Source organism: Mercenaria mercenaria, chromosome 12 (genome assembly GCF_021730395.1).
Source record: "Mercenaria mercenaria strain notata chromosome 12, MADL_Memer_1, whole genome shotgun sequence".
NCBI lineage: Eukaryota > Metazoa > Mollusca > Bivalvia > Venerida > Veneridae > Mercenaria > Mercenaria mercenaria.
This window is the reverse complement of record NC_069372.1, coordinates 63583195-63606573: the sequence shown is the minus strand read 5'-3', so window position 1 is coordinate 63606573 and position 23379 is coordinate 63583195. Positions and strand designations below refer to the sequence as shown.

The 23379-nt window shown below is 36.3% G+C and overlaps 1 long non-coding RNA gene across 1 annotated transcript; it reads left to right on the top strand.

The window, feature by feature from the left end:
- Positions 1-602: 602 nt before the first annotated feature.
- On the top strand, positions 603-5700 carry LOC128547134 (uncharacterized). The gene is made up of 2 exons (XR_008366336.1): positions 603-1554; positions 2261-5700. It is a non-coding gene; the product is annotated as an uncharacterized LOC128547134 (long non-coding RNA).
- The last annotated feature ends 17679 nt before the right edge of the window (positions 5701-23379 follow it).

Below are 23379 nucleotides of genomic sequence, written 5' to 3'. Positions count from 1 at the left end.
TTGATACAAAGGAAAAGGCATATAAAAAAATCGAATGCTTCCAGTCGGAATAGCATTACCAGTAATACAATTTATTGATAATTGTTGGTTATTGGTTAAAAACTTGCACGTAAACTCAGGGTGGCGTTTGAAAAGTTGAGACATAATTCCTTACTTTTGTTACTTTTTAATCGTCAGACGTCGTGTTACATTACGTACCGTTAATTAAGCTGTTATAAACAATAAAGCATGTTTCTTGCAATGTTTTACAACTGTTTTGCTACTTAAAAGATCCGTACATGGTTACAAAATTGATAAATTCTACAGAACATGTCTATTTTAGTATTGAGAGCAAGCCAAAAAGAGTTTAACTGCAAGTTACAAGTCAAGTACCTAGAACATTTGACTTGTGTACATTAAGCGAAAACCGTCCCTTATAATACATTTAATAATTTCCTACATCATGTTGTAGTTAGTTATGTTATACATGCTTTTTCACAGGCAATCTTTTTATATTACTAAAGTGGTAAATTAAGAAGTTAATTAAAATATTAACGCTATCCAAGATGGCTAAATATCCATATAAACATTTCTTAAATAACTCTTTTTGTCCTCAGAAAATACAAGGAATGAAAATTTAATCACCAGACAGGCACTAAATGAACTATGGCGTTCGAATAGGACAGAAGAAGTTTTTGCAGAATGTGATAAGATATGTGCTTTCCTGATGCAGACTTTAAAGTCTATTATTCATGTATATCCAACCTACGGCGGAAAAAATAAAGACAATGTAGAATTTGTAGTACTCACTAACAAGAAACTTCGTCGTCCAAAAAATATCAAATATGCTCTCCATATAAGGAAAGTAAAAGAATGTTCAGGTGAAAGTATAGCTATTATGCGAAGTGAAAAATATAGGCGTAACAAATATAGGCTGAGCCCAAAGAAGGCAAAAGTTATCAGGGAAGTCATTAATAAAAATGCTAAAGAGCTGATGTCAAATCATAAATATTTGTCCGTGATTACCGGGAGTGGAATACGATCGAAGAATTACGGCGGAAAAGAACACCTTATAAAATCCGAGCCTTGTATTGCTATGTATGTTTGTATAAAAGGTAAAATACCGTTAGCTGAGGAAGAACTACCAAAAGAGATAAACGGAATCCCAGTTGATGTGAGAGAGGGCTTCTTCCAAAACAGTATTTCAACTGCCGATGAATATCAGAAGAAACTACGCCTAGGGTGCCAGATTAAATCGGACGTAGGTGCGAATGGTATTGGAACACTCGCCGGATTTGTAGATCGAAAAGAATACGGCTTGTGTGGTGTAACATGCGCTCATGTTGTTCTGAACGAAAGAGAATTACATGATCACAGGAGCGCAGAAAAAAAAAACATGGGAAGTTGGAAAGCGATATATATACCAACCAGCAAACATTCGTCCGAAAAACCGTGTAGGTTCCTTAAGAGAAACCTTCTATAATTCAGGCAACAAGCGCAACGCTGGTGTTGACCTTGCTCTTTTTGAAATTGAAAAGAGACACCCGGATTCAGGTGAATTTTCCGAAACAAGTGGTAAGTTATCATTAATCTTTAGACGTTTTGTTAATATGATATTATATTATAGGGATTGTAGATAAATTTAGATATCAAGATGGTACAAAATAAGATTTTTCGAGACGATAGACAAATTTGTGAAGGACACATAATTACTAATAGTAATTATATGAATGATTATTCCGTGGTTTTCAAAGTTTTCAGACTCAGAAATGTTTAACGGCTACATAAAGCCTTAAGTATTTGAAAAGTGACAAATAATATATAGCTAGCATTGCCCTTCCATAGTTGTCTTTGAAAGTCAGAATGTCAGTTCCTGTTGATTCGTATATTAGTACTTAGTTTTTAATTTCATCTATGTAGTATTTTCATGTTGCATTTTGATTATTTCCTATTGTTTGGTTTGCTTATTTATTTAGAAATCCATTTCGTAGATCTTATTACCGTCTTTGGGTATAAAGTTTATAAAGCACGCAGAAAATACATCGGACGAGGTTCTAACGGTCTGTATTTTCAACGAAAAGCCGAGTAAAGTTCAGAATGACAGCAACCTAATGTTCTTCTTATCCTACATCTTTATTGAAAATCAAGCTTAATATTTTTCAATAAACTAACAAATGCAATCAATACTTACACTCTTAACGCGCACATTTAATGGCGTTAATGATAAATTAAGTTTATAAAAAAAGCCTGTTTTACAAAACTGTTATATTTTTCCATTTAGAAAACTTGCGCTTCGATACCGGACGCCTTGTAAGAGAATCTCAGTTGAATATATACAAGGGAGAAGTACTGAAGTATGGACAAACTACTGGCCGAACTGAGGGTGTCCTAGAGTTTTTGGGCACTGCTGTAAAAAGGATTGAATTTAATAGGAAGTATACTATAAACGACAAGGAACTCACCTATACCCTTTTTGACCAGCTTGAAATACGACAAAAATTTGGGCACGATCTTTTCTCTGACGACGGAGATTCTTGAGCCTTAGTGTTTACTGAAACCGTAAATAAGGAGCTTGCTTGCCTTGGTATGATTGTGGGAACCTTAAATTTCAATGATGGGACTACACGTAGAGGAAACAGTATTGTTACGCCCGCGTCGGCAATCATGGATAGACTTGGTATTTCTGAACTTAAAAGTTTTGTTTGGAACAGGATTGATCGTGTGGAAAAAAGCATTAGCAATATCAACAGGCGTCTTGGGCTGTTAAAAAACATTAACACGCGCATGAAAAAAATTGAAAAAATGCTTCAGAAAAAAAGTTAGAATTTTCACGATCAAGTCCGGGGCAAAAATGCGTAGGATATTGATTGCATAGACGGTGAAGACAGACAAGAACAAAAGGTTTGCCATGAAACTACGACTTAAATATTACTGTATGCATACAGACACTAAATCGGGAAATGACGCGAAAAATGCTGTTCGCATTATGGCGGATACAAATAGTCCTCCGTTTGTTTGCTCTGTAGTTATTTTTCTTATTTTCTTTCTGATTTTTCTGCTGAAATCCCATGTTAGATCTATGCATAACATGTAGGTAGCATTTTCATAATGAGATAACTTCATGGAAACATAGATCATTTTGGGGTCTCAATTTTTAGCTGATTTTGTAGTTTGTGTGTTTGACTGTAAATATTTCTCTTGCATCGAATATGACCCCTACTTTTCTTTTGATTTTTATTCAGCACTGACAATATTTTTCAAGAAAATTTAAGTTACAGACATCAACATTGGTCCTGATGTGTGCTGCCGCCATTGGAAATATTTCAATTATATATAGAATGCCTACATATTGATGTCGTGAATTACAGCCAAGCATTTGTGACATGAGTTAGTTTCACATTTTACTAAATGATCTCGTATATTTATGTTTGATAAGCCGTCAGTCATCTTACTTTCAGTTTTAACTTTTCTATGGTGTTACACAATTGTCTTGTGTTTAGATTAGTAATAAATATGCATTATAATGAAATGTTTTAAAAAGGCACATTTTTTGAGGTTTTACCCAAATTTATACGAAATATTTTTTATGAAATGATTGATTACAGGGGTATTTAAGATCTATTTTGTACAATTACTAATGTTTAATTCTATAAATCGTTCATCCATAAAAATGAATTACTTTAGGTAGAATCTTACGTGTTTTGATAAATTTGATGTGATATGTGAGTTAAAATCAGGTGAATTCTTTTTCTACAATTAGTGAACTAGAAAAGTCTTCTTTTTTTTGTTTTACAGATATAGATTCTTTGAGTGGCTGATTTTTTTTAAAAAATAAAGGCACACGCTCGTTGGTTTTATAACGTCACTAGAAATTTCGGAGTACTTCTTTCAATAATTAATTACAAGATGAATTCATAAACATTTTGTATCTCTAAAACGATACAGTATATTTCTTTTCTTGTGAAATATTTTAGAATTCTCGATAACGAAACAGGCTTGAGGAAAGCTTTCATATGCATCGACAGTATGCGTCTGCTGACAAATTCCCAAAATTTTAAGGCAATTATGCGTTTCAACTGGTGGCTGATTTCTGTCGTGTCGTTTTGGCGTCTTTGCGGAGCGAAAACACGACAATACAAAAATCCTACGCATTTTACACAAAAACACCTTGTCTAAAAGGCAGAAACACGAAATACTTATTTGTCGAGTTTTCTAGTTGTTGGGTATGAATAAGTCGTGTTAGTGTCCTCAAATGATGTGCTGTCGTATTGTCTTGACATCGCAACATACCTTATTTGTCGAGTATTTCCCAACCAACAGGAAAACACGAAAAATACCTTATTTTTAAGATGACAAAGAGATCTGGTCTGATGATAATCAATATAGCGAACAGTAAGAAAACGGCCAACCTAGCGCTCACATTTAGCGTAGGTAACGTACAAGGTAATGATAAGGAAAATGTCTCCCGTTACAGCTTTTCTTTTTCCAGCAAAAGAGCTCAGATTCTCTAGCTCTACCTACAAGGCTGTTTGAAACGTTTCACCCGCCGTTTAAATTTGAAAACCTAATCATAACATATCTATCCACATGATCGGGACTTTTTATCTTTTTTGTTTTGTAATGCAACATATATACAAATCATGTTAAATACGTGTACTAGGTTGGTATGACAATGCGGCAATGCAACAAGATTATTTGATGGAGGTAGAATTACTTTTTTATTCTAAATTTTACTGATTTTTGAAGCTCGGTATTAGATCACATTAACACTGAGACGGATACTCACAAAACGTCGAGTTTTCTCGCAGAACGAGTCTTGTTTTCATGTTTTCGTCCTACCTACAGGAAAACATGGACACAAGAAAACTTGACAAATAAGGTGTTTGTCAAGCTTTTGTGTTACCGTGTTGTAATGTGTTTGCCTTGCAACACGACTTGGCAGAAATCAGTCACCATAGTTTATTGATTTCGAAATTTACGCACATAAGAGATATGTATAGTCTAAATCGATCACACCATGTACGCCGAACTTAAATTAATATTCAGAGGCTTGTCAGATGTGTGTTTTCAAAACGTTTCAATGCACATAAATGTATCTTCTGTGAATATGTAGAGAATTTATATTCATATTCATTTTTTCTTTATAAAAAACACTCTATATTCATTCGTAGCATGACCATGTTCCACCTTCAGGCCTCTGTAACCTTGATCTTTGATCGAGTGAGTCCAACAAAAGGAGTCAACTACTCTGCATGTCTAATCATCCTATGAAGTTTCAACATTCTGGGTCAAGTGATTCTCGAGTTATTGTTCCAGAAAGAGTTTTTCCATCTTCATGCCTCTGTGACCTTTCCCTTAAGTCAAGTGACCCAAGAAAACTAAGAGTCATCGACTTTGTTATTCCTAACATCGTGATTGAAGGTTCTGGGTCAAATGATTCTAATGTTATTGGTTGGAAACTGTTTTCTGGTTCCTGTAACCCTAACTTTTGATCAAGTGATTCAAAAATCAATAGGGGTCCATGAAGTTTCAACATTCTGGGTCCTCAAGTTATTGATCAGAAAGGGGTTTCCATGTTTAGGCCCCTGTGATGTTTACAGGTGATTTTTTTTATTTTACTTTTTCTTTCTAATGAGATCTCATCTTTGTAAAAGCAGGCTATGAATACATTATAAATGTGCATGAATTACATAGATTAAAGACACTTCATTATATTTACAATGAATTTATTTTCATTCAATTTCGAAACAACCAAAACAACTACTACTATTTCCAATATCAGCATAAATCATGATCTTCGGGTTGTATTCGGTCATTTTTCAGCTGTAGATTAATATACTATTAGTATGCCTCGTAATCATGACAATATGCATGTTTTAGTGATGTTATATTTTCTTGTCCTTTCGGATCATGGAGTCCATTCAACATATGTGTAATAGAGTTCTGCTTAAGCCGGCGCTAGGGGGCGTAAGAGGTGTTGCACATTTCATTACCTCTCATGAACAGACTCAATCAAACCGAGTCTGATATTATTCTTTGCTTCCAAAGAATCTGTTGTTTTTTTTTCTCGAATTTTTATTGTTTAAATTCAAATATTGAAAACAGAATTTTTTCTAACTTTTCTAACTTAGTTTGAATGATCTCAAATGATTTCATTGCAGTCTTCCGAATCCCGCTATTGTATAATTATCCGAAAAGAAATCGTACCCCAGAACGTGAATATTTGGGGGAAAAACACCGCAAATCTACCGGCGATTTTGTTAAAAATAATGTTTCTTTCGAATTAATTATACCATTTAACGATATGTAAATCACAATTGTTTTACAGATATAGATTCTTTGAGTGGCTGACTTTTTATATATAGTATTAAATCAAACTAAAGTGCATACGTTCATATTAATTTTTCGGGAAACAGATGATTTTTTCGCCCCCTCCGTTACTGTTGCAATTATTTCCTAACTCGTGCAAATAAAAAATATTTACGTAAATATCATGAAAGGATCGTATCTTTCTCTATGAAAAATAAATAGGATAATACCTCTTCTGTTGATTTCATGCAATATATCATTCCATAAACCCATTTCTATGCTACAAAATTCGACGGATACACGGGTGCATTTTTATCAGAAAATAGAACGCACGCCGTGCTAGTTAGATGTTTTCTAATCATGTGACCAAAACAAGCTATTTGGTGTTGTTATAATAACAGAATTTCGATTAACTTTTCTAGCAGGTCTGAGTTTTAATCTAAAACGTTAACAAAAGACGCAACTTGGTTTTAATACCGATTATAGATCTACGCATGGTGCTGAAGAACTATGCTATTTTTGTAGGTTATTTATAGTTTATTTTGGTCACGTGATTAAGAATTGTTTTAGTCATGTAATCAAAGCAAGCATGCTCATTTTCATACGCGATGTTTTTGTTATGAAATATAGATTATGACAAATTTGTACTTAAGCAGTGAATTGTTTGATAAAATTGAATCTCAGAAGCTTTCTGAAAGTTAAACAGTCTTGAATTACGTAAATTTTATGGAGGACATGGAACTACTTGTTCTTCGGGTTTCGGATAAGCGTTTTGACCGTAAATTTGTGGTATGCTAAATCTGTGGTCACGCTTCGCTGCCCATAAAAAGTGTTTTAACAGCATGTCAGTGCGAGAAACTTTCTGTTTTCTCGTATGTTGAAATACCCTCGAGAAATGACAAGAACGGCAGTTTTATGACAGAATTAAGCCATAATTTATAGAAAAAGAGTGCTTTAACACTAAATATACACGATGGGTGTTTATTCGTCGGGCGTAATAACTTCTCGCTGGTTCGTAGTTATCACTTGAATCCAGCTTTAAATTGTTTGTTGATGTCACATGCCTACTTAAGGATTTCTTTCAGCTTGGTTGTTCCTTTTTGCATTTCACTCATTCGCAATGTTTAACTGCTGTAACTGCTGGCAATTACAGCAGTTAACTGCTGCAACTACTAGCAGCTGTTGAAGTTAACTGCTGAAACTGCTGCAACTGCTAACTGCCAACATTCTAAATGTTACTGTATGTCACTGTTTTATTGTATAAAGTACACATTTTTGAAGAGTATGACAGAACTATCCATGTAAATTGTCTTTTTGAACAATTTTGGTCACTTGGTAACCTATTTATAGAACGTAAATTTATGAGTGAACACCTTTTGTCGATCTTAATCAAGGTATCTGAATGCAATGGAAAATATGTTTCCTGCAAAACAGGATAATGCAGCCATGCATTTGTAAGTCTGTAGATAGTTTGCTTTGATTTTTTACTCATATTTCTAGACATTTTTCGAAACGTTGGAACATTTTTGTAGATAGCAGACACTGTTGTTCCGATCAGTAGCTTTATCAACATATTTCATCTTCTAAAATTCTGTGGGTTTTACATTGTAATTTCTTTAAAACACATGACTGTTCAATCATAAATTTCACTACTGAAAATGATACAATTTCTCCAGTGCAGGTTTTGAATATCCCTGATCACGTAGCATTTATGTGTCGACCAAAATCAATTGGTAGTAATTCTGCGTGCGTTTTCCATGCGTATAAGTAAACTTCTGCATAGTTTTAAAGAGATGGAAAGTTAACCTAAGCCTGAAATGAAAATTTAGCTGAGTTATCTTCATTAACACCATACCTAACATTTTCACTTGTACCTAGCACACTCGTAAAAACACTGCATCTGGTGTTCCCTCGTGAAAGATACCTCAATCTTACGCTGAAACAAACAATTAACCTCTATTTAATTGGCTGTAGCAAGTCTTGCATACGGTCCTTTAACAAAATAAAGAGGATATTTGTTTGTTTGCAGTATGTTATCGAAATATATCTTCAGTAATAGTAATACAATATTTTTATGAAGGCGGAGAATAAATGAAAATACAGTCGAATACCGTTACCTCGATATTCAAGGGACTATAAAAATTGCATCGACGTATCCGAAGTTCGACGTAACGATATCTACTATCTGAGACTACTTTGTGGGGGGGGGCGGGGTTGAAAGGGGAAAGAAGTAATATAAAACGTAGATACGATTTTAATTTTATTGACAAATAAAACATTTTAATTAAATACATACATACAACTTTTTAATTTTTCAAAATATACATTTCAACATTAGCATTTTTATTCCTTTCCTTTAACAAGTCTGAATGCAGCGGTAATCATCCGAGTTGAGTAGTCATTTTGACTGTGCTTCGATAACGAAAATTCGCAAGTTAAATAGGCATATTATTACTCAATCCTAAATGGCAGATTTTTACTCTGTCAAACAGAAAATTATTTCTCCAAATTAGTTGTTATACTGGAAAACAGCTTTCCTGCTTGCACGGTGTATTATATAACTAATTATTGCAAACTTCCTTACATTTAAATTGGATTAAAGATTAAATAACAAACAAAACAAACTGACTTGAATATGATTAACACATCGCCGGACAACAATAGGTTGATTTTCACACCTTACAAACAACATGGATATTTTTTGACAAGCTGTGATATCAAACTTCGAAGAAACCAGGTGTAAAAACAGTACAGATAAGTTGACGGGACTGAAAAATGCCATCGAGCTAAACAAATTATCGAGCTAATCATATCGAGGTAATGATAAATAATTACATGAAGATAAATAGGGAACAATCGGGACCAACTCAAACACATCGTGCTAACCGGAGTATCGAGCTAACCGATATCGAGGTAACGATATTCAACTGTATTTGCATTGTCTCTCTTATCGTTGAAGCTATATTTCACTATCTCACCAAAAACAAACACACAATTTCTATTTATTTTATGTTGATTTGTGATGATCAGCAAATTTTCGGTTTATTAAGTGTTTACATATTCAAATAAAGCTGACGATCCATTACAAACAAAATTTGGATGTATTTAGGGAACAAATATACCTATGACACATCCTCTAAATAAACATTGTCATTTTTGTACATTGATATAGACTATTGGCCCTTGAAATCAACAAATAATGTTTTAAAAAGATAAAAGAGCACCCCGAACGCAACCATAGAGCCATGCATCGCAAAATAAGCCAACAACGAAAGAAAGCTTTAAGGGAAAAATATTGTAGACGGGTTACGTTAAAAATCCAATTAGTACATTTAAATTATATGCAAAATACAGAAACAACACACACACGCACGCACGCACGCACACACATACAAACACAAACAGGCAAAACAAGAGTTGGGCAGCGCTTAAGGACGGCCGGAGGCCCAAATAATAGTGGGCACCATAACTCACTCAAACTAAAGGAAGAGGGGCTGCAAAACAAATTCCATTCCCGTACGTATTTCTTTAAGGATTTAGGAGAAAGGCATGAAGGAGTCTTATACTTTATGAGTCAACGAACCAACAAAGTGAAACGCGCAGCGATTAACTATAGAGACACCAGTCACCAAACATGCACTTTGCTTAACAATTTTCGCATTGTATCCTCTTTTGATAATTTCTTAACACGTTTTAAAAATATTTGCTCAAAATAAGAATTATGTTTGATTTTCCGAATTTGATAAACTACATCTCCATAGTATACCGGATGCGTAAGACCAATGTATATAAGTGTTTTAAGGTTAGTATTATACTTCTTTAAAAGTTTGGAAGATCTGTGGTAAACTTTAGTGAAAGCCTTCCGTATTTTATGATATAGGTAATTTGTTGTTATTTTTTTGGTGATATGAAAATATCTATCATGAGAATCCTCTGATTTTGAGCAAGCTGTTGCAAAACGAATAAGTTGCGAAATATTGACATCGTATGATGTCCCTGGAGTGACATCACAATGACGATGGGGAAGTTGGCAATTTCAAATTTGAAATCGTCTCGTTATCATATAATTACGTTTCTAGATTACTATTCACAGTTGTTGAATTTATGTCCAAATACATGTATGACGCTTCTACATCTGAGGTATTTGCCGTGTTAAGCTGTAACTGTTTTGGATAAATGTGTTTCATCATTTCTGAAAAATTTTGGTTGTCTATATTAAAAACATCATCAAAGGACCTCCAAAATCCTTTTAAAGCTACAGTAATATCAAATTGTGTCTCAGTGGTCAAAATGAGTATGAAGTCTTGTTCATAATAGTATAAGAATGAATCAGTAATGGGTTGGGTGCAGTTAATAAAATGGTTATGTAACAGAAACCTTAAAGCTTCAAAACTTTGATCACAACTCCATAGGTAGAGAAAAAATTCTCCAGTTTAATTACATGCCAGATCATGAACGTTTTCTCCTGGTGAATGATAAAATGATGATTTCGGTGAATTCACCATTCTATCGGTGAATTCACCATTACACCATTTTTTCTGTGGGGTGTTCGGTGACAGTATATGAGGGCTGCTCACCTCTGGAGCTCAAAAAACAAAATTTCGGCTGCACATTGTATTTTGGCATTTATTCAGAATTTTGAAATTATAAATGGAGCATTACTTTTTTTAACTTTAGATTGCTTATAAAGTCATTTTAAAGTGTATTACTGTACAGTGTAAATATAGATTTTTACAATAATTTATTTGATTGTATGTTGAACTTGGGAAACTGACAGTTCGTGGAATTCTAGTGGTAGCTTCGCGACTGTTACCTCCATAACCGTTTTTTATGCCCCCCTTCGAAAAAGGAGGGGTATATTGTTTTGCAGATGTCGATCGGTCTGTCGGTCGGTCGGCCGGTCTGTATGTAGACCAATCCGTTTCCGGATGATAACTCAAGAATGCTTAGGCGTAGGATCATGAAAGTTCATAGGGAGTTTGGACATGACCAGGAGATGAACTCTATTGATTTTGAGGTCAGTATGTAAAAGATCAAGGTCACAGTGACCCAGAACAGTCACACGGTTTCCGGATGATAACTCAAGATTGCTTGGGCCTATAGTGAGGTTGGTAAAGACCAGCAGATGACCCCTACTGATTTTTAGGTAAGTAGGTCAAAGGTCAAGTTCATAGTGACCAGGAACAGTAAAACGGTTTCAGGGCAATAACTCAAAATTACTTTTGCCTAGGATCAGGAAAATTGATAGGGAGATTGATCATGACCTGCAGATGGCCTCTATTGATTTTGAGATCATTAGGTCGAAGGTCAAGGTCACATTGGCCAGGAACAGTTAAACGGTTTCTGGAGGATAACTTGAGAACGCTTGGGCCAAGGGTCATGAAAGACAATAGAGAGGTTCATCATGACTAGCAGATAACCCTTATTGATTTTAAGGTCACTAGGTCAAAGGTCAAGGTTACAATGATCTGAAGCATTTAAACAGTTTCCAGACAATAACTTGAGAACGCTTAGGCCTAGGATCATGAAACTTGATAAGGAGGTTGGTCATGACCTGTATGACCTGAAGATGACCCCTATAGATTCTGAGGTCTGTAGGCTGAAGGTCAATGTCACACTGACCCGGAACAGTTAAACCCTTTCCGGACGATACCTTGAGAACGCTTGGGCCTAGGATCACAAAACTTAATAGGGAGGTTGATCATGACCAGCAGATGACCCCTGTTGATTTAGAGGTCAATAGGTCAAAGGTGGGGGGGGGGAGGGGGTGCATTTCGTGTTCGACGAGCTCTTGTTTTTGTATGTGATTTCGTGCATACAGATTTTGTGAATCTCGCATTTTTAAAAATGCTAGTTTTGTTTTCCAACACGAGCAGTCTTCTGAGACCGTGTCACGTAGAGCAGACTACAGAAGAGCACAGTCACGTTGAGCAGTCAGCTGAAGTCCTGTCACACCTAGCAGTCTACAGAAGAGTACAGTCACGTTGGGCAGTCAATTGAAGTCCTGTCACACCTTGCAGCCTATAGAAGTATAGTCACTGAAGTCATGTAACACATTGCAGCCTAAAGAAGTGCAGTAACTCTGGGCAGTCAACTCAAGTTCTGTCTCACCTTGCAGCCTACAGAAGTGCAGTCACGTTGAGCAGTCGACTGAAGTCCTGTCACACCTAGCAGTTTGCAGAAGGGTGGTCACGTCAAACAGTCTATATAATCAGGTCATGTCTAGCAGCCACTTCGGTCTAGAGAGGAGGTAGCACATAGTGGTTGACTCCAGAAGAACGGTTGAACGTTTACATACACGTCTACCAGTCATAGGCCCTATACTTAGATGCTCTAAACCTGACCCTACGGTCTAATCCAGCCCAATTTAGTGTAGTCCTGAGCCACAACCAAAACCATACCCAAGGGCTACGGTTAGGTAGCACTTATTAGCTTATTTGCTAGACAGCGACTGACCACTGTCATAGCATTTAGGCTATATATCTATATATAGATACACAGAAATAATAACAACAGTACTTCAAAGGAGCAGGAACGTAACACTATTTTGTGGTGGCAGCGGTGGGATCTACTATTTTCCATAGGTAGATCCAGAAATCCGAACATGAACCTGAAGCTACCAGTGACCAGAGACACCTGAATTTTAGATACACTTTACCTAAGTAGCAGTAACCAAGAGTACTTCACCTTTCGATAGTAACGGGATAGTAAGATTTAAGAGTAATCAACCTCATGATGACGTGCACACAAGGTCGGTAGACACTGAAACAGCCAATGAAATGTCTGAGGTGGCATCTATTATGAGTTACCAATCTGTTGTGCTAACTCGGGACGCGAGCAATGGCAATACAAATGAGAATGCAGTCGTTCAGATATCCGCAATGATGACTGGAGTGACCGATGTCTTGAAAGATGTTGTCAAAGAGTTGAAGGAGTTGAAGCAGACCCCAGCTAGGCAAGCTAACCCTTCAATGGTGTAGACCGTGCAAGAAGCTATGATGAAGATCAGGGAGGATTGTACGGTACATCTGTTCAACCACAAAGGGAAGCTGAAAGTCATGGGTACGGCATACGGGATGACATGACATATGTAAGCCAAAACAATTATAAAGGTGCATCTATGAGGCCACAAAGGGTAACTGAAGGTCACCGGTACAGCATACGTGATGATATGGCTTACGTCAACCAAAATGATTTTGAGCACATGAATTTTTAGTCCTTTAATGTGAAAATACCTTCTTTTACAGGTAAAGAAGCAACTTGGATAGCCCATTTGAAGCTGTTGCTCATAGGTATAGATGGGGTCGAGAAAAGAGACTTGATCAACCGCTACCAACAATAAAGGGCCAAGCGAGCGAGTTTGTTTTAACGCAGCTTCCCCTTCAATCTTACAGAATTATGATTAGCTGATCAGTGAGCTGAATAGTAGGTACAGGAAGATTGAAACAACTCGTTCTTTTGCGATCAAGTTTAGTAGTAGGACGCAACGACAAGGAGAAACTGCTGAGGAATATGCCGCTGACTTGAGGAGATTATATGACAAAGCGCACAGGTACAGGGATAGAAGGGCACGTGATGAAGACTTAGTCAGGAGGTTCTTAGATGGTTTAATGGATGAAGAAAAACGGTTTGAAGTAGAACACCATAAAGAGCCAGCGAATATTGACGAGGTTGTATCATGACAGCTCCAGATATGAGCGAGCCGAAAGAGAACCAGAGTGGAAGAATGCCTATAAGACGAAGAAAGAAGAGACTAGTGATCAAATGAGGGTACTGGATCAGATTTTACAAGACTTTCAAAACTAGAGAAAGCACATGAACCTCAGCCTCACAAACGGACAGACAAGGGTAAAAGCACAGACATGAAAAGTATGGAGTGCTTTCACTGCCATAAGAATGGTCATTTTACAAAGAAACTGTCTTTTGAAGAAGACTGAAGATAGAAGAACCGATGACTGGGCTAGACAAAGGAATCACTCTTTAAACTTCAACGGACCGATCCTTGCGGCCAAAGGGGGTCCCAGTAGAATTTGATGTTAAGGCCAATGAACATCACGAGAAACAAGATAACGGACAGGAAGCAGTAGAGGATATATTAGGTAGGGAAGGGGAGACAAGCGATGGTGTATATATTGATTGCAGTGTTGAAGAGAAGCCGGTAGTGTTCACGGCAGACACTGGTGCCTCTAGGACCATATTATCATCTAGGGTTGATCACAAGTTAGGTGACACAGAGAGACCGTCCCTAAAGAGTTCAGTACGCCTGAAGGGTGCTGGAGGAACTCTATCAAGATACTTGGACAAGCGGTATTCGGGCTGAATTTAGGAGAACTACATCTGAACAGAGAGATCATTGTCGCAGATACGATTAGGTAGCACTTATTAGCCTATTTGCTAGACAGCGACTGACCACTGTCATAGCATATAGGCTATATATCTATATATAGACACAGAAATAATACCGAGAGCTCTTCTAAGGAGCAGTAGCGTAACAATATCACCATCGTAATTTTGCGTTATCATCATCATACTGTCGCGTTATCACCATTCTCGTGTGGCCTCTTTGTAGATAACTGCCCACTTGTCTGCCAGTTATCTATAAACTTGAACACCACATATCTAAGAAACAAAAGACGTGGTGCAGGGAGCACATATAACATTTGTGTCGCATGGCTGCATTCAAGCAGCTTTCATAAAAAGGGTCATATCCAAGGTTCACACCTTTGACATTAGTGACCTTGTTGCACAGAGGGTAATAATTTCTTGTGACAGTAAATAGATTTTATTCTTGAATTTAAGTAACAATTTAAATACCTTCAGAAATGTCAAAAAGCCGTAAAACCCTATCTTATATGTAAAAAAATAGCCCAAATCGTGTCCTGGTCAAATTTCAATCATATCAACTGATATCCATTGTAATATTTCATAAATAGAACAGAACGATTTCTAAATGTTAAAACTTTTGACCTTTGACACTATGTGATGAAGTTCATTTGCAAACTTTTTTTCTAAATAAAACTTTAAGTAATATAAACCTTATAACTGTGATAGCCAATCAAAAGTAGAAATAAAGTGTATGTGTAAAAAAGTGCACAAGTGTTGAAGGTGAAAAAGACTATGGAAGACGGGGGTTTCTTCATGATTTCAAACTTCACAACATAAAACTTGAAATTGTACAAATTTCTCTATTCCGCATTCACGACTTACGATTTTACGATTCTTTTCTTTACACATATTAAATAGAAGTTTGAAATCTTGAACTTCACGATCTGCGCTTCACAGTTTTATCAACGTTTAAAGGTTTTTTAAATTCGAACATCTTATTTTCACGACAAAATATTTTACACGATAACGTGTAGCACCATTTTTTTCCTGAAGGTCTTACCGCCAATAATACTACATATAAGCACCAATTCACTTTGAAAACACTTATTGCAATGCATTACTGTGTTGCTAAAAACAAAATTTCCACTTGTGTCATAATACATTAGATGCTTATTAAAAGCAGCCAAATAGTTTGCTCCCAGTATATATATAAATATTTGAAATTAAATGGAACATGGTTATTATGTTGATATAAAGGCTGACAAACTCTGCATCAAATTTGGACAAATGATAGTATTTCGAAATATAGGAGTGAAATCACTTTGTACTATTTGTATACAGGAAATTTATTTGGCCAGTCATTGGCATATATAGCTTGTTAAATCAAATATTCCACTAAATGTTTAAACAGTGTTGCACTCATAAGTTAGTTACCTAAGGTGACACTTGAATAAAGACCTGGATGATATTCTTAATATGGATAATCCGTTTTTTGGTCAATTGGTGGGTACTATTTATCCTAGGGAGCTTCAGTTAATTAAAACTAACAATTCGGATACTGATGCTTCGTTTTTAGATTTACATCTCTCTATTTATGACAATATTATACATACCAAAATTTATGACAAGAGGGATGATTTTAACTTTAGTATTGTAAATTTTCCCCATTTGGATGGGGATGTACCTCAGGCTACATCTTATGAGGTATATATTTCTCAATTAATTCGGTTTGCCAGAGCGTGTAGTCATGTCAAGCATTTCAATGAACGTAATCTATATATTACAAGTAAACTTCTTCAGCAAGACTACCGTTATTACAAATTGCGTAAATATTTTGCTAAATTTTACTATCGTAATTCTAATTTACGAGGGGTGTTCCAAAAATAATGTCATTTGTGTTTTATTTCGCGGAAATCGTGTCATGTGTACACAAAACCACCTCGTGTCGATAGAACGATCACTGAATCGTAACATAGGTAAATATCGCGCTCACACGTTCACTGACTTTGGTACAGTGTACATTGCTTTATAGCGTATTCATTACACTTTACACAAAATGACTGGGAAAAGAGCTGAAAATGTGCTTGAAATTAGGGCCTACATAAAAGGTAGGTCGCTACTCGGCATGAAGCTTGTAGATATTCACCGTGAGGTGTGCGACATTTATGGGGAAGGTCAAATGTCTCATAGGACTATTTGTAGGTGGGTAGCTAAATTTAGGACCGGACAGCAGCAACTCAAAGATGCTGCTCGCACAGATCGTCCTGCAACAACTACGTCGAAAGGTAACATCGAAAAAATCCTCAATATGCTAAAAAAAGGATGCCCGATTCACCGTAAGGCAATTGGCCCGACTGACAAACTTGTCGTTAGCACGAGTTCATGGAATTTTGAAGAAACACCTAAAACTTAGAAAAATAAATGCAAGATGGATACCCCATTTGTTAACAGATGAACAAAAGAGGACCCGTGTAACAATGGCAAAAAAACTTCTAAACATGTACCTAAAATACAGCAAAAAGGTTTTTGATAATATAGTTACTGGTAATGGAACCTGGGTTTATTATTTTGAACCAAAGCGGAAGTATTCCAACCGAATTTGGGTCACCAAAAATGCGAGACGCTCAAGTATTGCCAAACGAATACGAACGGTGAAGAAGGTTTTGTATGTATTTTTTTCACTCATAAGGGTCCAATCATTCAAATTCCGTTACCAAAAGGCAGTACGGTCATAGGAAAATTCTACAAAAAAAAGCTGTTCTAAGAAAATTGAAGAACTACTACAAAAGTCGCCGCCCCAAAACAGGACTTAAGTACCTCCGACTTTTGCATGATAATGCACCCGCTCACAAGGCACGCATTGTGACCGAGTTTTTGGAGTCAGAGGTTACCGTCCTTCCACATCCTCCGTTTTCGCCAGACCTGGCCCCCCTGCGACTATTTTCTGTTTCCCAAACTTAAATATCATCTGTCTGGAAAGAGATACAAATCGAGAAATGCCCTTGGATCTGCTGTTTATCAGTATCTGATGGGTGTTCCAATAGAAGAGTATGAACAATGCTTCCAAAAGAGGATTGCCGGCTCGAAAGGTGTATTCAGGCTGACGGAGAGTATTTTGAAGGGCAGAGCAAGTTAAAATGATCAGAACATTTGCAGTATAGGAGAACCGATGCAAGAGACATTACTTTTGGAACACCCCTCGTAGTTTTAAAATTCAATAGTAATTTAAAGACACTTCTGCGAGTAGGTATTTCTAAACCCGTTTTTTATGGGGATGTGGTTTACAAACTTCGTAAGATCTTGGGTCATGGTAATTTTCCAAATGTATTTGGTAAAATTATAAAACGCTTTATTAAAAGAGTTACGACCCAACTGTTTTGAGACATACCGCATGTTTAGTGTTCAACCCGTTTACAGTTGGACACTACGCTTCCCTCTTTGATTGTGTCTGACGGAAGAGGGGGAGGACTCTATGATAAGCAGTTCTTAAATCCTACCAGGACTGAACTGTTTTGATCTGTCTTCTGGCCTGTTTCGTCGGGCCCTTAAGGGTGTTTCTCTTGTTGCTCTGTCTTCTGATAAGGCACTGAGTACATACGTTTTTGGTTCTAAAGGTTTGCTTTTTATATTTTTATACACGAGCATTTTTGTGTTTTACATGCCATGCCTTTTTGTTTCCATTAGGTGTGTTAGAGATTGGAGGGGATAACTTTTATTTACACTGTCCCGTGTCTTTGGAACATGGTGGGGGTAAGAGTGAGGTTGGGTGCGCACCATAAACCGGTTTAAGCTCTCCAGTGGTGTTTTTGCCACTGACCGTTCCAAGGCGGTGCCCCACTGTGTTCCTTTGTTTGTTCGTTTTGTCCTCTTGTGTAGGCTTTGTGTGTGCGCACGTGTATGTGTGTGTGTGTTCCTTTGTTTGTCCGTTTTGTCCTCGTGTGTTGGCTTTGTGTGTGTGCATGTCTGCGTGTTGTAGGTTTCGTTTTTGGGAGGCTGCGATTCTGGTACGTGGCATTCCCTGTTTGATATTTGTCTTTGTTTATTTTGGAACATGGTGGGGGTAAGAGTGAGGTTGGGTGCGCACCATAAACCGGTTTAAGCTCCCCAGTGGTGTTTTTTCCACTGACCGTTCCAAGGCGGTGTCCCACTGTGTTCCTTTGTTTGTTCGTTTTGTCCTCTTGTGTAGGCTCTGTGTGTGTGCGCGTGTATGTGTGTGTGTTCCTTTGTTTGTTCGTTTTGTCCTCGTGTGTTGGCTTTGTGTGTGTGCACGTGTATGTGTATGTGTGTGTGTGTTTGTGGTTTGCACGTCTGCGTGCTGTAGGTTTCGTTTTTGGGAGGCTGCGATTTTGGTACGTGGCATTCCCTGTTTGATATTTGTCTTTGTTTTTTTTTTTGATAAATTATCAGGAAGATGTGGAGGGAGAAAAAACAGTACCCGTTTAAAATACCGGTCACGACTGATATCCCGACTAGTGTTAAGAGCTTGGTGATTTACTTAAAGTGGTAATGTTTCCATTAGTATCGCCTTAGACGGAATGTTGAGGAGGTAAATATAACGACTGTGGTGAGCTCAACTGGAAATAAGTTTTTCCACCTATTCTAGGTGCTGACTTTCTTTGACTACCCACGTTAAACAATAAACTTTACCCTTCTTTTTCATTCCGTCATTGCTTTAATTATAGGAGACTTGTTATAAATTACAGGATTTTTGGTGTCTTTCATAGCTGAGTTTGGTTAATTATAGTGATAGCTAATTCCAGTATTATATACAATAGTAAAAGGAAACAAACTATTCTTTAGAGCAAAAAATCGTTGTAAATACTATGTACGAATCTGGATAAATCATAAATAAATTTTATAAACAGCACCAATCATAGCGCACTTCTGCTAGGGTATAAATAGGTAGACGGATGAGGATGAATTATTTCTGTATCCAGCGATTGATATAATTGTAATGTAAATATACATGATATTTAAAGGAACGTTCATGTCATGATGCATGGCTTAATATACTTATCCAAAATGTTGACTTGAAGTATTTTTTTCACATCAGGACATTTGGGTCCGTGGCGATTAGCTTTTAACTGTTTCTAATTACTTAAATTGATCCGAAGTTGTTAGCAATGATTAACGTATCGCTTTTCCATTCATAACACATGGCTTGAAGGTGCCATGTGCACCGCCATATGAACACATCCGCGGATGTCTCTAAATTGTTTTTTTGTACTTTTAGCATGTGTAAATGTTGAGTTCTGCTCAACCCGGGGCTAGAGGGCGTGGACGGTAGCATGCATTTCCACTACCGTCCATGAACAGGCTCAATCAAACCGAGCCTGCAAAATTTTCGTTTTTGTTGTGTTGAGCGACCTGTGAAGTTTCCACTTTTTCTATTTTAGGATAATTCAGGCCGTTTATTTGTTTTACAATCTGTCCTACTTTTTTACCCCTTTGTCCTATTTGTGTTACATTGTCTGATGCATACCCTAAAACAAGTACGTTATGGAACATTTCGTCTAAATAAATTCAAGTTGCATCAGAACACGTTGTATCTTCAAAAGCCCACAGCAATGCCCCATCTTTATTTATTGCAATAACTCTATTATCTTTATCTGCTACATAGATTCTGTCGCCTGCCTTGTTCACAGCAAGAGCCCAAACGTCAGAAAATAGATCTTTTCCGTTTTGATCATTTGAGTATCGCCGTAATATGTCCCCTGATATTGAATGAACAATCACAGAGCCATGTTCATCAGAAACATATAATTCCTTCATGGAATAGGCAATGGCAAAGCACTTGTATCCAATATGAATGTATCCTGTCGGTTTAATTTGACCGTCGGCTTCAATTATCATAACTCTTTTAGCACGTGGCAGAGAACCGATTGATTTGGTACCTTCTAAAGTGCACACAGACCATGCCGTTGTTTCAAGCGTGCAAGTATCTACAACTTTTTGTGCAGCTCTGTCCAGCAATTTGATATTGGAATTGTTACTGTCTACAAGGAGGATATGTCCAAGACTGTTATACATGCACTTCTTAAAGAACCGTCTTTCGAATCTTCTTCTGTGCGAACAGATATATCTTTAGCGCTTTTTATCTCCCAAAGTGGTGCCGGTTTGTCTATACTATTATAGTCAATAGTTCCCAAGTTTTCAAGGCATTGGATACTTTTCGTCAAAGACTCATCCGGTCTAAAATCAATGCTTTTCACTACTTGAGTAGACACTGCTTTATAAACAGATTTTGTTTCGGAAATGTCTTTGCTTAAGATTTGCAGGGCTACAAATAACTGCGAGGCGTTGTTTGATTCTCAAGATATTTTCAAATTGCCAATGTTGTCATCAAGCTTTCGTACAAAGTGCGACAAAGATTTTACTTCTTCGTCAAGTTTTTGAACGAATATGTCACATTCTGAATCCAAAACTGCCACAGTTGACACTTCCAGTTCTTTAAGTTTCGTCTTCATCTCTCTTCGAAATTTTTTAATGGAATGTTTTGCATTTTCATGTTTTGTTTGAACAGACTTTTTGTCTGTCTCTCGTCGTTTAAATGCGAGTAACAATCTCTCCCGCAATTCAATTGCTTCTTGTTTAACAATTTCTGCTTTATCTCCACTTGCTTGTGAAAGCTGTCCAATATTCTCGGGTATATACAACTTTTTGCAATGCCTGAAATAATACAATTAAATTACTTCGAATGATAGTTTTGAATATGATTATGTTTCATTTGGTTTGTTGCTAAATGAATTTAGATATCTTACACGAGGATAAAATCAAACTTATCCATGTCCCAGAGACAGACACGTGTGAAACCAACGGTATCATGATCAATGCAATACATATCAACAGTGTTCGTCCGATGGGTTCGACATCGCTCCGTCGGAATAGAGGGTAGTAGTAAGCGCCCAGATCTAGTTGTAATTTTTTTTTCTCAATCAACTGATGATTTGATAAAGCTGGTATTTCCTCGTGAAGCGTTACACACACATTACAATAATAATCGTTACATTCAATAAAATACTTTTCTGCACAATTCGCAAGATTCTTTTTGGTGCAAACAGAACATCTCCTTTCTTCTGAAACAGTTGTAGCATTCTTGTTGTCTGTCGTTTTCTTTCCATCCACCTGTTCATTCGAAGACATTTTGCTGAGGAATGAATTTAATCACAACTGCTTTTTATGTAACGCTTAAAATGTCTGGTCTGTTTAATTGCAAGATCAAATTCTTGCGATATTATATTGCCAAATATCTATAGATTTTTAAAACCCCTTATAGATACCACGCAATGAACGCTGGCTAGCTCCAGTATTTATACACGTCAAGCTATATCTTTCATTTATCTTTTTAAAGGCGCATAACTTAAATTATAAGACATAACGTTATCTTTTGTCGGGTTAAACGTGACTATAATGATATTATGTCATACGGCGACTTTCCAGCTTTAAAGGCCTAGATCATGGCAGTTGGCCAAGGGATTTTTGTCTTCATTAGCACAATTGGGGGCTAATGACTATCACAGTATGAGTTCAATAAACAAGGGTCATTTTTTATTGGAGAGTCAGTCTACCTTACAAGTATATCAATTAGTATCAATTAGTGAGAAGTGGAAACAGTGTATTTTTTTAATAAATGCGTGGTAACTTTAAACATTATACCTATATTTGGCATTTTTTATGGAAAGGAAAATATTTGTTGATCAAACATAATAATAAAATAGTAAGAAAAAACTTATTCAGGAATATGTTACAGATTTCATTTTGTTTTAGGGGAAAAAACAAGCTTATGTATTTTTTTTTTACAATTTCTGTCTGGAGATGCGCACAAATTCCAATTTAATATTTTTGAAAAATGTGACATTCACTCAAACTAAAAGTTTTGTTTAAATGCTTGCCGAATGTGCGTATCAGTGTTATAAAGTAAAGCATGAAAAAAGTACACGTTAGGCAACTTATGCATGAAATCGAAAATTCAGTATAGATAGAACACAATACAATTTGATTTTATCGGATATATTATATTCCAATAAAGGTGATTGCATGTATATGAGAAAATCAGTTTCCCATTCTTTTTGTAAGTTTTCTATGTATTATAATGGAAGGATAAGTTCATCGGTATGATGTTTTCCATTATAATTATGGCATTCTAAAATATTGTAAAAATGTCAAAACAAAAAAGTCGGTGAGTTTTCACTATACCTGAGTCTTATCATCATTATTATTTCTAAAATAATTACTGCATCTTTTATTATTTTTATTTATAATAATAATGATAATAATCATAATAATCATAATTATTATCATTCCACATATTATTATCATTCCACATTCATTAAAGGAAAAAGTAATTTCTTTCAACTCCACTGCACACATCTTCATAGTCAAATTGGGACCACTGCTGTGTTAATTGCCCTCTAATTAAATAATGTTCCATAATCGCAAATTAGCAGCAAACAAGATAGAAGTTGTATATTTTATTTGGGGGGACACATAGAATGACATCAGGTACCCTTTATTGGCATTATTTCATCACGGATGGACATCTTGGTTAGGAGCATCGACCTTCCCTAATCCAGCTGGATTACTTGAGCAACTGAGGTCCTCATAGTCAAAATAATTCTATAAGGTGTTTCTTCATTTTCAACGCGCTCAACTTTATCACACACTTCCAAGGTTTTAGATGACACATAATCTTGAGGAGCGTATTCTGTTATTTTTCAATAAAAGTAGCCGGTTTCATTTATTTACAAATGCCATACATATAGCGAT